The sequence below is a fragment of the Nelusetta ayraudi genome, unplaced genomic scaffold (assembly GCF_046127955.1).
Source record: "Nelusetta ayraudi isolate G7.1 ecotype Tasmania unplaced genomic scaffold, CSIRO-AGI_Nayr_v1 ptg000060l, whole genome shotgun sequence".
In the NCBI taxonomy this organism is placed as follows: Eukaryota; Metazoa; Chordata; class Actinopteri; order Tetraodontiformes; family Monacanthidae; genus Nelusetta; species Nelusetta ayraudi.
In genome coordinates this window covers 6817893-6823892 of record NW_027466110.1, presented here as the reverse complement: position 1 = coordinate 6823892, position 6000 = coordinate 6817893, and positions in this window count along the sequence as shown.

Below are 6000 nucleotides of genomic sequence, written 5' to 3'. Positions count from 1 at the left end.
AACGGAACAAGCCAGCCCACACTGACACCGAACGCCCACACTCAAGTTAAGATACTCAGTCGACTTCTGTGTCTGATGGGAAATTGAAGAAGTTTTAAGAAGTGGAAAGATGTTAATGTTTAGCCAGATAAATTGGCATGGTTTTTGAAAATATTTTCCCTGTGAGAACTGCGCTGGAAGGCGCAGATCAGAGAACTGATTTTTCTTAGTAATGAAATGTTCATGAATTCAGAAACCCAAACAAATGCAGCTGAGGGGTTGAATGATAAAAATAAAAAAAAAACAATGAGCTGTGACCTTGTGACTATCTGCTTGTAGTATAATTTTTTCTTTTTAATTATGCACCCACTTTCTGCCCATACATACGATTAGAGTTGGGCTTAAGTACACACATCTCATGTGTAAGTACAAGACAATAAATTCCACATTTTGTGATATGTTTTTTATGCACTTATTATGCAAAGATACACAAGGCCTATGACTCCTGACTTTATCTTACAAAAGAAAGAGTGCGAAAGTGAAATGTAAATGAAAAAGGGAGTGTGATAATTGGCCAATTCCACTCTGTTTTGACAGCAGTGTTTGACCTGTCAGCAGTATACTACAGCAATTATTGGAATTGCTAAAACTTGTTGTTTTTTGTAGTTTTATCGTGATCTCAGGCCTCTGATGTACATAACCACTCTTGTTTTTCAGGCAGTCCTTCAATGCAAGGGGGAAGGAGGGCATCATGTCACTTGAACAGGATTCCATCCAACTTTACTTAAGGAGAAAGGTTAGTTTATCTACTTTTTATGATCCACCCGTGCCTCTTTTACTTGTTTGTTTATTTCAAAAGTTTACAAATGCTTCTCATTCTACCGTTATCATCACATTTCTTCTGCGCTATCTTTCATGTGAAGCACTCCAACTGGCAGCCCTCCTCTTTTCCAAAAACACTGTGAGTCCTCAGGCGAGAAAATAAAACAAAAAAACAACACAAACAATGAACTCCCGTTTTCATTTGGTTTTTCAGACTTAAAGAAAGGAGAAACAGAATAGAACAGGATCGACCCCACTTGTGCTAATACCTGCTATTATGCATAGAAACACACGTCTTTTGTGCCCCCTTTGAGGTGAGCGCTCATAGAACATGCAGCACCGTATGTTTAATGCATGCTATTGTGAAAACACATTCGCAAAGAGAGGTTCAAGGTCAGGATGTTCCGGCGTGCATGCTGATTTATTCTGAAGCGACTGTTGCATTCTTATAACCCGTCAGACTTGAAGTGGTAAGTAAACGGCGTAAGACTGACTTTTAATAACCAGTACGATAAATAGTATGCCATGGACACAGGACTCCCCCTCAGTCTTTTACACAAACATGCGGCAAAACAAACCAGTGCAGGGGCCTTATTTGCCACCTCTGATTCCCCAGTGACCTCCGTTGTAGCGAGCAGAGGAGAACCGTTTAATGAGTGTCAAACGATGAGGTAAGACCGATATTTTAAAAGATGTTCCTGCCCTTGGCATTTTTTCTGCTGCAAATGAGAATTTAGGCTGCAGTTTTAGGCAGGGAACGTTATCAGGATGCCTATTTGTTGCTTTGTGACACAGTGTCAGGAGTGGGAGGGGCTTAAAATTGCAGGGAAGATGACGAGTATTGCGAACCAATAGAAAGGACTCATAACTGGCGGCTGATTGGTTGGCTTTAATATGACAGAAGGATCCACCCTTCCTAAACACTTTCAAAGGGCTGTTTTCCAGATGGACATGTTCGAGAAAAACAAAGTACTTAATAAAACTTTCCACCCTCCTGTGGCGCCAGAATAACAATTACCTGTAAATAACACCATGTTGCGCAGCCAATTTTCCATGTAATTTAATGTGTATGTGTGCACATTGTGCTGAAGTTGCTCCGTTCTTTTCCATCTGACCTTAAAGGCGCCCAGGACAGAATCTTGACAAATGAAGATGTAAAGATACTTGAGGAACGGAGGCAGTCTGGCGCAGTTAACGTTGTAGCTTTGCTTCGCTTTCATCTTTGCCTTGTCGATCTTGTCTCACTTAGACGATGAAGACGAGAGCACTTTGTGTTGATGCTCGGACAGTTTTGAGGCGCCCATACGCACGTTTCTGAATGCCTCATAGAGAGTCAAAGGGTGACCAACCATCCAATCACTTTCGCATTCATCGCGGCCCTCATGCATTCTTTTTCATTGAGGCAAACAGACACGTTCTCATATCAAAGGATTCTAAACTGGATCTTTCAGAGATGAAATGAAATAAAATGTGAAGAGCAAAGTCTTTGATGCTGCAGCTTGATGAATGTAATGCCGGTCAGTGGTCTGACGTGGTTGTGTTGATGTTTCTATGTAGGACTGTTGGGTGGGCGGGGGAGCTTTCAGCAGTGTGGAAGCTAGACTGAAAAGCACTTCATTGCAATATGAATAAACAAAAATCTGGCAACCGCCTCGAAGGCTTTTGCACCGCTGTGCACACAGGCTTAGTTCCTGGTAACGGTCAATAACGCTGTTTCTTACACTCCACAGCTGTTTGTGTGCACCCAGAAAGCCTTAATAATAAAAGATTCCGTCCTGTTTCCGCTTTTTACGTCATAATCAAAATTTTAAAGTTTAATCCTCCGGCTGCCGGCTGAAAAAAGCTGGGTGTATTTTTCTATGGGTCATTCGTCTCTGTGCTCCGTTACACAGTTTTTGCAGTGGATGGTTATGATTCACTGTTATTAGTCATCCAAGAGCCCAGAAGTGTTAATCACAACGTTAAATATGTCTGAGTTTGTCTTGTGTCATTTCTCTTTTCTCCCACTACATCCCAGAAAGCCACGGCAGTAAGGCTGCATAAGCAATCAGCCGTACAATGAAGCCTGTATTTAAACCCTTTTGTCCACATACGTGTTATCCAGAGTATAAGAGTCGCCGACAATTTCCGGAGAATTAAAAACAAACATCCAATATGTCGTGCATGTGGAAATACATAAAGCTCTGCATGCAGAAACGATGAACCACTGTTTAATTAAAATGTTACCTATTATGGGAGGTGAAATATTCCTGTTGAGCATTTATAGTGGGACTCGCCCCCCCCACTCCCGCTGTGTGGAAGTGTGAGCAGGAATTAATCAGCGAGTCACAGCACAGTATGTTGTTATTTCACAAAGCGCTTTGATGAACTGAAGGAGCCGCAGCAACACTTTTAATGCTGAGGATTATTGCTTTCTTTATCTTTTGCTGCGTGGAACAGCTGAAATGGACGTGGTTTCATAAGTCGAGTGAATAATATCAGGTGCCGTCAGATAGCCCGGCGTCAAGCTGCGACGAGCCAGATTTTGTTTTGAACAGCTGATGTGAAGGATTGTTTGCCTGTGTGCTAAATGATAGCAGTGAGTTCACAATTTGTCTCTCAAAGTACCAGTTGCTTTTGAGAGTGGTTGTTTTTTCAGTTTTTTGTTTCTTTTTTTTTTTGCATGTTATCTAACATGCACACCTGTACGTTGTCTTGATATCTGTGTCATCTGGCGAACCTGTCGGTGCCCCCGAGGTTTCACCTGATGCAAAAGGTCACTGAAAAACTTTGGCACAAAGGTCAGTCACTGGCCAAAACTTGATTTGGCTCAGGAGGGGAAGCACAATGCATCATTGGTTATCAAAAGATTAAAGAAGTTCTTTTCCCCTCTTGTTCAAGTTTGACCTGTCACACAATCCTGGCCCTTTCAGAACTTTCCTCTAATATTTACACTGAAGCCTGGACATTGTCACTCCTCCCTCCCCCCCACCAGCTTCTGGATAAGCTTGGGTGGGGGCGTGGGGAGGGCGGCGTTGACAAATTGTCGATAAGTGACGAGCTGGGCCCGCTCTTCTTTCCCTCTTTTGTCAGCCGATAATTCACCTGATGCTAATGACCAGGTAGCACCTCTACTGTCCCTCACATATCATGCCAGGAGACTGATGTATTGATTTGGGGAAATTGAGCAGCAAAGGGATGATACAGCAACATCAGGTGATTAATTCAAGACCTAATACAGCTGGTCGCGACTACCTTGCGGGACTCGGGCTTGTAGACTCTGTTTGCTCATCATCATTGTAGTGTCTTAAAAATAATTGTAGTAAAATAAGACCACAAAGGGAATGGTTCATGGTTCTTTACTGAAACAAACTTAGAACTGGCCAGCTCGTGACGTAGCACGTACCTATAACAATAAAGTGTGCACAGAGACTCTTAAAGGGACATGCACCATAACAATCATCATCATCATCATCATCACCATCATCATCGTCACCATAACCACCACCACCACCATCATCATCATCATCATCGTCACCATCATCCTTTCAGACCATTTCTCCTTAAACGAAGAGGTAGTGTCAGCTGCTGCTGTGGCCATACTAATAGATCCAACAACAACTTGAAAACTTGTTTTTCTGATTGGGCTGTCAGCAGAAGTCTATTTTTCCCTCCCTTGGATCGCGCTCCGCTGATGGAAAATGCCAGAAGCAATTGAACGAGCTCCAACTCCCCTAAAACAAGCCAATTTTGCTAAATACCTAAATTACATTAGATCACACAGAGCACAAAAATTATAATCCACATGCACATGGTAATTGTGCCATTTGTGTGCAAACTCGCACAAAGTATACAGTGCATAAAAGTAAACTCTCCAAAAGTAACCAGGCTTCAGGGGAGTGGCGAGGCAGTGCTGCTCGCTCACTGGAAAGTTTCCGATGTACCGTCCATCCACGATCTCGTGGTCGTCGTCTCACAAGTGTGAGTGTTTTACTCTTCACAGGATTTGTTAATGCAGTTTTTTTATTCTATCAAGTAAATCACAGGGCTTTCACATGGACTTTATCAATGAGGATTTAATATCAAACATTTAAAAAAAAAAAAAAAAAAGCCCAATTAAGAATCGCTGAATTATTAATCAGTCAAAAGAGTTGTAAATCCTTCACTGCCTGTGGAAACCGTTGTTTTACGTCATCAATAATATCGGTGCTGGTGTCTCTGATATTCTGCCACTTCAAACGCCTCAACACCATCAGGGTACTAACTAAGCGTAAAGACTGCACTTTGAGTAAACGAGCTGCGAGTCTCCATGGTGTGCGACCCAGCGGGGCAGCGTGCGGTGCTGTTTCACCCCGCGCCGCCTGCAGGCAGAGTGGGCGTGCCGGCTCTTTACGCTCATGCAGTTTTTATAGACAAAAACAGAGGCAAGAGTGTGTGTTTGAGTCCTCTCTGCTGCCGCTGTTGTCAAAATGTGCCGTTGTTTATTCTTACATAAGTGAGGTTGGGGTGAAACCTGAGGAAAAAAGCAGCGTGTCCAGACAGAAGCCCTGCTTTGCTAATAACGGCACAACACGCCTCCAGTTTGTCTGGACGTCGGAGGTTCTCTCTAAAATGAACTGAGCGAAAAAAGAAAACACCTCCCCTGCCGTATGAGACTTGAAAACCATTTGCCCTTGAATCAGGGTCGTACCTGACACCTCAGTGGGGAACTACAGTCCCCCTCCACGCAAACAGCTCCCTCCATCTGTTGCTCTAATTATGACTCGATCCATACAACAACAAAAACAAAAGGTGGACTAATTCTCAATCCTCACCACAAGGTTCAGCCCTGCTTTATTTATCCGTGCGTCCATTCATTTTCTGTCACCGCGCATCCTGCACGAGGGCTTGCAGTGGGTGCCGCAGCCAATCCCAGCCTGGCTCGAGGGGAAAGGTGCTACTCAGGTCAGTTTTATTTGTTCGTCAAGTTATTATTATTATTTTTTTAATGCGAGTAATGCTGTCAGCAAAGTTTAAGTTTCAAATTTATTCACATATAAAGAGAAAACATTATGAGGAGTCAGACATACAAAGGACGTGTAAAATGGGGTCACCCCACAAAGCTAATGAAAGCTTATAAGAGGGGATCCCTACATAAAACAAGTCACAACACGGATACACAAAGAACAAACAATACAACACAACATAGTCCCCCAAAAAATCTCACAACAGTCATTTCAG